This window comes from Nomascus leucogenys, chromosome 16 (assembly GCF_006542625.1).
Source record: "Nomascus leucogenys isolate Asia chromosome 16, Asia_NLE_v1, whole genome shotgun sequence".
Classification (NCBI taxonomy): domain Eukaryota; kingdom Metazoa; phylum Chordata; class Mammalia; order Primates; family Hylobatidae; genus Nomascus; species Nomascus leucogenys.
In genome coordinates, this window is record NC_044396.1 from 71,092,542 (window position 1) to 71,102,725 (window position 10,184).

The window sequence follows — 10,184 nt, forward strand, 5'->3', positions numbered from 1 at the left end:
TCAATCAAGCAAACATACCACTATAAAAATAATGACTATATATTTCTCAGACTCACAAAATTATATATTCATGATGACAAGCTCTTTTAAAAAGCAATAAAATATCCAAGTTTTTAAATACAGCTTCAATTTTTAAAAATTCTTCCCTGACTTATTTATGCAAAATTGACAACTGAAAGTTCTACTCCACTTTAGTATATGCTTTAGCTGGTTTTCGAATAAACATATTTTTCTAAATCGGTTTAACACAGACAAATAGCAGTAGTTAATTTACCAGATAGGAATTGGGGCATGTCTGTCACTTATATGACAATAGGATCAGATCCAAAAAAAGTTTGGTGCCAAGTAATTGAGAAACTGCCTAAATGCATTTTGGACTTTGATTTCTGAACAATTTTCAAGAAGTTCAATCCTAGGCCAATTATGCAGTATCATGCTTGGAAAACAGGAAACTACCTTAGAGGAATTTGTTACCATCATTTATAAGATATCTCAGACAGCTCATTCAAGGATAGATAAGGTGTTTTTCTCTGAAGCAGCTGTATTGTACTGGAAAGCAAAATATTCACAAGACTAGGATATGGAGCTTGGCTCCCCCATGTACTATTCCCATGTATAACCTTGGGCAAGTCATTTAATGTCCTAGGCTCAATTTTATCATCCTTACAAAGTCTATAATAATACCTGCTTCAAAGGATTGCTGTAAGGCTCACATAATATAATAAATGGAAAAGTGCTTTCTGTTGTAAAAGACTCAACTCATCTAAGAGATAATGGTTATTATTTTCCATACACTAGTCCTTGCTATGGTATTAGTGAATTTATGACCTTGGATGTTGAGTTGTAAAGACCCTCTAAGGAGCCTACAACCTTTTCATCTTGATTGTAGGCATGAATAAATAAATATATAGAGAACATCTGAGAACCATTAAAGTAAATATGACACATTTGGAATAAGATGGGTTTATGTGCAACCTTTGAACTTTTATATATCATCTACAGCAAGCTAAAATTTGTGATATTAAATATTTGGACATTTTATTTGTTCTTATTGGTTAGTCTTTCTTCATATACAGGTATGTCCTGAAATTTTACATACAAACTGACTCATATTTAGTTATATTAAAAGGAGGTTACTATCTAGATTAGAGAAATACTGTGGTAAATCTTTTATAGAATAAAGAATCCTTCAGTGTTGAAACATGACGGTCTCATAAATTTGGATTTTTATGTGCCTAGTGTTCTAAATGTGAGAATACAACTTCACTAGACATTTTTCTCCTTTACTTGGGAGCCCTATACATAAACAAAAAGTATCTACATTGGACCAAGAGATGATATAAATAAAGAATTAAAACACTGTCATTTGAATACTGTCTTATTGAACTCATTGTCCGGGTGTCAAAACATTCTAACCACTTCCATGCCACCCACTGAATAGCATCCTTCCCTTCTGCAAGTGGAGTCATAGGCATCCTTTGGGCACTGGCATCTGGATATCAGTACCTGAATGTCAGCACTGATATGATAGATACTGCCTTTTAACTGCCCTTCCTATCCTGTTTACTCCATTTCAGTTATATATGGTTGAAGACTCTGGCTTTTGAGTTCCTTTTTTGTGTTTGTTATTTTTGTTGTTTAGGACTGGTTTATAAGGGTCAGAAGCTTCCTTTGTACAACCTCTTAGTTCCCAACTTCTCCTTTGCCCCTCCCTTCAATCCCTTTAAATTTAGTTCCACTTAGAGCTAGGTAAGGACAACACCCACTCTTCAATCAACCCCAACTTCAGGATCCTAGGGTCTTCTGTTGTCCCTGGAGTGGGGGTTTATGGATTCTTAAATTTTTTAAGGCTTTCCTAAGTAAAGTTTATTTCTAATTGAAAACTACAGCAAGTCAATGAGAAACTGGTTGAGCCAAAGAATAGACATTGATTTGAAGATCTGTAACCACAAAAATAGCAAATACACCCCAGGGTCCAGTTTGAAATTGAAACTCCATTGTCTCCAGAACATACTTCATGTTTTCTCTCTACATGTTGGCTTCATTTTCTTAGGAAAGATTTTCCCCACCAGCAGGAAATAGAGAATCTGGCAACTCCATCTTCAGTCATTTAGAGTAATCACAAGAAAATGACTGACCCCTGATGTCTCTTTTCCCAAATTAAAAAATCAGAGAGAAGTTCTCTAATTTGGTCAGTTTAAGTGAAGGGCTTATACCTAGACCAGTCAACAAACATCAAACAGTAAGTGGTGTCACTTTAGATTTCTTTACTCATCCTTAGACAATTAAGTAGGGGAGAAAGATCATTTTCTAGAAGAAGGAGGTGAGAATTGCTGGACGAGCAGGCAATACTCATTCACTGGGATAAATATTCATTTGGCATATTATCTTTTTTGGTCTTTTTGTTTTCCTATATCTCTCCATTGTCCCCCTGGACTTTATGTCAAAGTTTTCTTAAGATTAAGGTGACCGATGGAGAGAAAAAACAAACGAATCTGACAAAAGCTTTGTTAGGAGAATTAATACTTTTTAAGTACCGGCCAATTTTCAGAAATTTCTTCTATAATCTTTTCCTTCCTCCCCCTAGAACAATCCTGAAGTAAGAACTCCATTCCCGGCCGGGCGCGGTGGCTCACGCTTGTAATCCCAGCACTTTGGGAGGCCGAGGTGGGCGGATCACGAGGTCAGGAGATCGAGACCACGGTGAAACCCCGTCTCTACTAAAAATACAAAAAATTAGCCGGGCGTGGTGGCGGGCGCCTGTAGTCCCAGCTACTCGGAGAGGCTGAGGCAGGAGAATGGCGTGAACCCGGGAGGCGGAGCTTGCAGTGAGCCGAGATTGCGCCACTGCACTCCAGCCTGGGCGACAGAGCAAGACTCCATCTCAAAAAAAAAAAAAAAAAAAAAAAAAAAAACTCCATTCCCAGATAAACAAATTCATATTCAGAGATGATGAATAACTGCTTTAGGATGATAATGCTAGCAAGAACCATGTTGGAACTGATAAACCCAAATATATTTAAATGAAAATGGAAATTGCAGTGGGGCTGGTGTAGTTAAGATTCAGGGGACAATTATTAGGAAAAAGTGGTTTCCAGGGCTCATCTTTACCCTCCAACTCCACTAAAGAGATTTATTCCTTTGCAGAGATCAAGTCCAAGAACGATTCAGGCCATATTATTGGATTATTAGTATAAGAAGTATAAATACATAATTTCTCTCCTTTCTTTTCTTTGGGATCTATTTTACTCACCGCATAGTGTTAAAATGGAAAGTTGAGATTAGGGTGTAGACCTAGAGAAATGGGGCCAAGAAGAACAGCTGTCCTGCTGACTGTAGTCCATGTTAAACGCTTTCTCACGGCATTGTATGGTAAGAAGACTCAATTGGGATTTGGCAGAAAGTCTTTTAAAAATAAACAGAATGACTTTTTCCAAGAATATTCCTTTGACATAATGCCTTCTTGAATCCATGTAGGTCTTAGCCAGCTATTGGAGGATTCCTGGATCTTGGGTCCATGTCAAATGCCATTGCATTCCAAGTATGAATTGGCAAGAGATGGCTACACATACAGTACACGAAAAATGAAAGGATACTTACTTTGTATCCACAGAAAACCGTTGAAGCCCTTCTTTTTATTTCATTACATTTAACACACACCCAATATATGTAGTCTTGTACCTGGCTCTAGGTGTATAAAGATGTGTTCCTTCCCTCAAACAGTATGGTGGATGTACTTTCATGCGTTCCTCAATTTAAAACTTTAAATTGATTCCACTATAATTTTGTGATATGACTACCAAGTATGGTGAGTTTTTGGCATAGATTACAGGCCAACTCTGACAACAGGTTGATAAAGTAGCTAATATCACTCCCCTATTGTTGATGATGGAACTAGCCTGAAAGTGAATAACTGGCCAAGGCAGGATTTGAGTCCGTCTACCAGGCTCGGGAGCACACACACTAGTCCCATTCCTCCCTGCTCCCATGCTAAGACTTCAAGCTGGAGAAGATGTATTTTCTTTTCTATTCTTCTCCGTGTATAAATTTGGCTGAGACCTGGGAAATAGAGAAATGTGCTGAATGATGTCAGCACAGACATCCAATAAAATTAATTTATTTTTGATACTGTATTTCATGTTTGTTCAATATTTACTTTATAATAAAGTTGTAAAAGGTCATGGTCTAGAAAACTGAGATGAAATTAGAAATTTTTTTTCTATCTAATTTCCAAGCCTAGAATTCCAACCAAGAGTTAATATGAGTAATAAAAGTGTTTTTAGATGGAAAAACATGGCTCATGTGAACAGTAATATGCAAATGAAGTGATTCTGATGTAAGAACGATATTGATTTTTATTCTTGAACTCAGGTCTATTCTAACAGAGAACTTGTCAAATTATATTGAACAACATTATATTGACCAAATTTTCATTTTACCTTCCCAATACTTTTATTACATATTTCTGATCTCTGCCTAACATTTAGCTGGGCAAACTGCCATCTGCAACCAACATCACTTTAAACTGGAAGGCCCTAATAAAATACCCTAACTAACATACATTGAGTTCGTAAACATTCTGCAAAACTTTTTGGTATAAATTTTCTTATTTAATCCAAAATGTAACAATTTTTGATAGATTATATAAAAGTATCTGAGACAGGTGTCAATCAATTTAGAGATTTATTTTGCCAAGGTTAAGGCTTATGACCTGTAACACAGCCTCAGGATGTCCTGAGAACATGTGCCCAAGATTATTGGGTTATGGCTTCATTTTTTGTATGCTTTAGGGAAACCTGAGACATTAATTAATACATGTGAGGTATACATTGGTACAGTCCAGAAAGGTAGGACAACTCAAAGAGGTGGTGGTGGGTAGAGATGGGGGCTCAGGTCATAGGCAGATTGCAAGATTTTCTGATTGGCAATTGGTTGAAAAATTTGAGTTATTACATAAAAGCATGGAATCAATACAGTGGCTGGATTAAAATAAGAGGTTGTGGAGACTGAGGTTCTTATTATGTAGATGAAGTGTCATAAGTAGCCACTGTTAGAGGCAGTAGATGGCAAATGTTTCCTATTCAGACCTTTAACCGGTGTTAGAGTCTCCACTAATCTCCTCAGAAAAAGACCCGGAAAGGGAAAAGGATTCTTCATAGAATATAAATTTCCCCCACAAGACACAGCTTTGCAGGGCATTTCAAAATATGTCAAAGAAATACATTTTGGGGCAAAATACTTCAATTTCCTTCAGGGCCTGCTATCATGTGATGCTCTACTAGAGTCAGATTGGAATTTGATATCTTATTGCCACAAATAGTCTATACTTTGTCAGTCTTAGGATCTCTATTTTAATGTTAGGGCTGGTCAGTAGTGTCTAAACTCCAAAAGGGAGAGGGTATAATGAAGCATGTTCAACCCACTCTTCTGTCATGGCCTGAACTAGTTCTTCAGGTTTCTTTGGAATCCTCTTGGCTGAGAGGGAAGTCCATTCAGTTAGTTGGGGGCGGAGGGGGGGGGGCTTAGAATTTTATTTTTGATTTACAAGCTGTTCTTACCTGAACACCTATTTTATGAAAGATATCATGCTAGACAGTATTGAGACTAGAGATTAACGAGACCAAAATTCTATTCTCATGGAGTTTAAGCTCTAGCCTGTGGACAAATTTCTTTCATTTCATTCAACTAATTTGTACTGAATCCTTACCAAGTACCAGGAACTGCAATTCATAGACAGGCTAGAAATTAAAAATTCAAAAGATTGTTATCCTTTAGTGTAATCACCTGGGGAAGCTACATACTAATTTTTTTCCAATGTTGGCATTGCTCAGAATATTTCTAGGATCAGTATATTTGGAATTTGATTACTTCTAAATATATTTAAGTCTTATCAGAAAAAAGCTATCATTAAACTTTGTTTTAAATCTGTATGTTATATAATATATATTGTACATACTATACATATATTATACATTATGTGTGTGTATATATATGTATATATATAAATCTAGTTTGATCACTTACCCTACATACAAAAAGTGACACTGTATGACATTTAACAATATCAGCAAAATTAAATCTTTTCTTAGAAGATTAAGATGTGTCATTCTCTAAGGAATGTCTGGCTGGCTCTGAAAGAGGTATATGAAAGATACTTTGAACACCAGTGGCATTGTTTTGGTTTATTTCCCGTGCCTATCCAAGGTGATTACCTTATGGACACCTGTAATTTACCTGGATAAATTCTAGTACATTTACCTAAAAATTAAATCTGTAGTCATATAAAAATCTGTGCTTTTATACCTTATTAACTTGCTTATTCATTCAATAAATGTTTACTGAGCCTTCACTTCATGTGAAGGTCTGAACTACATGTTGTGAACAAAGCAAAAAATAATAATAAGCCATGTCTAAGGTAATTCAAAACCCAGTGTTTTTGCTTTAGTAGTTTGTAAATTGTGCAAATATCCATCTGAATTAAACTGACTCAGATCAAACTTCTGGCAAACGTTTAGTTTCTCCATTTGAGTCTGCTTTATATTCTAATAAGCTTCCATTCTCCCTTTAAAGGTAAACAATAGAGAAGGAAGACAAAAAAAATGTTTCATGGATATTTATCTAGGCATACCTGTGGCAGGGCCATGACCCTTCAGCATATAGAGCAGCACCCCTCTGGAGGGGTCAGGAGGAACATCGCCCAATGCCTAGCGTCTAAGTCCTAACTCTTCAAAGAGCTGTTGAGGAAGGTCATCTCTGTTGTAGATTCTTCTGCATCCAAGTATATCAAATTCTGATCACCCTTCAAGTATTCAGCCTATTTACACACTTCATTCTTCCAAAATGTGTTCTTTTACTTTAAAGAAATCTGTACTACTTGTTATGGTTTCCTCTAATCCTTTAGATTTATATTTTTAAAATCTTTACACACTGTTTCAGCTGGGTTATGGCTGTATTAAGTAAGTACAGCTACATTGTAAATTAACCTCCAAACTACAGAGGCTGTTAAAAGAAAATCTCAGGTAAATTAAATTTAACAGAGCTTAATTGAGCAAAGAATGATTCACAATCAGGCAGCCTCCTGAGCTGGAGTAGGCTCAGAGAGACTTCAGTGCATGCAGCCACATGGTGGAAGAAGATACATGGACAAAAAAGGGAAAGTGACATACAGAAAATGGAAGTGAGGTACACAAACAGCTGGATTGGCTGCAGCTTGGCATTTGACTTATTTGGACACAGTTTCAACAGTTGGCCACCTTTAATTGGCCAAAACTTGGTGATTGGCACCAGAGTACATAGTTCATGTATACATCCAGTTAGATTTCAGTTTACTATGTTCAGAGAAAACTTCAGGCTGAACTTAAAATATGAAAGGAGGCAGCTTTGGGCTAAACTTAATTTAACAAGGCTTAACTAAACAGATGTTTATTGTAGGTGAGCAGAAAGCTCCACTTCACCTGGTAGTTTAGGAACTGTACAATTTGGATGTCAGTAGGACACAGATGGCACACATGTGACAACGTTTAAGGACAGGTTAATAAAGTTACCACTTACAAGGTGTGGGCGGTATAAGAGAAACCACAAAGAAAACTGCAGTATCTTAGGGCTAACCATAATAGGCCAACCCTAATGCCTAAAGTGGATAAAGGAGGGAGAAGATACTGGAATTTAGAAACAGTATAGAGAGAGCTACCTAAAAGGAGCAGCAAAATTTGCTCAGGGGGCTCAGACAGCCTGCAGCAACCTCCCAGGGAAGAAGTCAGTAATAAATATCCTGACCTCACTGTATTCCCCATTTCAGTCTTCTGCTGATGGTCAACAATCATACATGGAGCCAGAAAGAAAAGGAGTCCTTTGAAAAGAGTCCTTTATGTGGCACTTATACAGGCCAGCTTCCTGGGCACACAGGAAGGTGGAGAAAAGAGAGAAGAGAGTGTAAAAGAGAAAATATCCAGCACTGGAAACTGAGTTGACCTGAGGCTCTATGCCTGGTATGTGACAGGAGCCCTATAACTATATGCTGAATACCACTGAATTAATTATCTGGGGCTTGTGTTTAAAGAAAGGCACAGAATGGCTATGCAATAAATATTTACCAATTCACTCATTCTAATGATTCCATGATCATGGACTCCTCTGAATAAGCTCCACTTACAATCACAAACTCCAAGTATTAATGTTCATCCTTTCTACTTTTGATGCATTCCAGAAGAATAGGTTAAATTGTAGTAATCTATCAGCAGCTTTAGTTATGTGCAGTGACTATCAATGTGCCTTGTAAATAGCTGGCTTTCAACAAGTACCACTTTTGACTAAATTGAATCAAAACTTCCATTTAACTCGCACAATGTTATACCTATGGGAAAGGTGGATCCTAAGTGCCCCTTACCATCTATCTCATTTCTGGAGTGTTAAGAAAGGAAATTGCAAGTGAGTATTGCAAGGAAAGCCTGAACATCAATGCTTCCCTCAATAATAAAAGGGATATTGCTCCAATGTAAAGCATGCCATATGAGATCAGAGACAGCCCATTCCCTTACTTTTGGCATCTTTCATTTGCCATGTAAACTTGATCTCTTGGTATTTTCAAGCTCAACTAAATACACCAGAATAAAATATCTTAGAAATTTATATCTTAAAACATTTATAATGAGAAATGTACCAGCATCATGCATGCTACCTCAAAAGGCTACGTCAACAGCATCCATTATAACAAAAACCTTGAGTTCTCAATTAGTGCATTCAAGTTGCAAGGAAGGCAGAGATACAGTCACCAACTTTATTATTCAAAACTCACCTATCATATTTTCACTAAAATGTGTTTGATTTAGCCAAGTAAGGGATTTTAGGAAATTGTTCACAATACAAATAAGATCTAAAATCTTATTTACAATGACAGGATAATAATTTAAATGTGTTAGTTCTACCTTAATAATATATTAGTACCCCAAACAAGCTTGGTATACAGTTATTTTATTTTCAAACAGACCCATTCTCTTTGCCTCTTGTTCCCCATGGCCTTCATGAACTGTTTAAACGTACAGGTCTTGTAAAATGTCAGTGTTCTGGCAATATTTTTCAGCTCCTATGCTTCCAGATAACATAACTTATTACTTTGCAGGATAAATAGTTATCAGCAGAACCATGTACTTTTCATAAAAAGTGAGACTTACTGTGTTCAGCTGCTCTAGGAATTCCTTTCATGAATTTCAAGACACTGACCCTCCCTAGCTAGTATCCTATACCTCAGAGACTTCCATAAGACACAGACAGACAGACACACACTAGTTTTTCATATTCCTTTGGGCTGCTAATGCCTCTACCAAGACTGGTGCTTTTCAAAGGCAATGGGTTTGAAGTCACACTGAGCTTGAATCTTATCACTGTCACTAGCCAGAAACACAACCCTAGGCAAGCTACTTAAACCTCTGTGTCTTGATTTCCTGATCTGTAAAATAAGAATAAAAATAGCATCTACTTTCAGGGCCACTGGCAGGATTAATGAAATAATTCTAGAAAAACACTTTATAGGATGAGATCCATACTCCTACTTCCTTTTTATAAGTCTGTCTTTGTTCACATTCCAGGTGTGTCTATTTTATTCACAGGGCAAGAAGTTGCAGGAAAAATGGCTTCTAGCAGTGGAACGTCCTCATACACGTGATCTGTTACTGATTAGAGAACTGCAGGAGGTGAAAATTCGGTTCAAGGTAAGTCCCTGACATTTAAAATACTCTTCTCCTTAGATGTGTATATTTAATGCACCTTTGTTGAGAACTGTTAGGTTCAATATTATAAAATTGCCAATGATTTATGTGTTAGTCCATTTTGTGCTGCTAAAATAGAATACCTGAGACTGGATCGTTTACAAACAATAGATTTTCGTTTGGCTCACAGTTCTAGAGACTGAGAAATCCAAGAGCCAAGGGCCTACCTGGGGAAAGTCTTCTTGCTGTGTCATACTTAGCAAAAGGTATCCTATTGCTGGTGAGAGAGAGGGAGGGAAGAGGGCCAAACTCATCCTTTCATCAGTCTACTCCAGTCCACTCCCTCAATAACCCACCCCCGGAATAATGGCATCAATTCATTCATGCAGGCAGAACTCTCATGACCTAATCACCTCTTAAAGATCCCACCTTGTATTAGTCAAGGTTCTCTTAGAGGATTAACCTACATGATCACAAGGT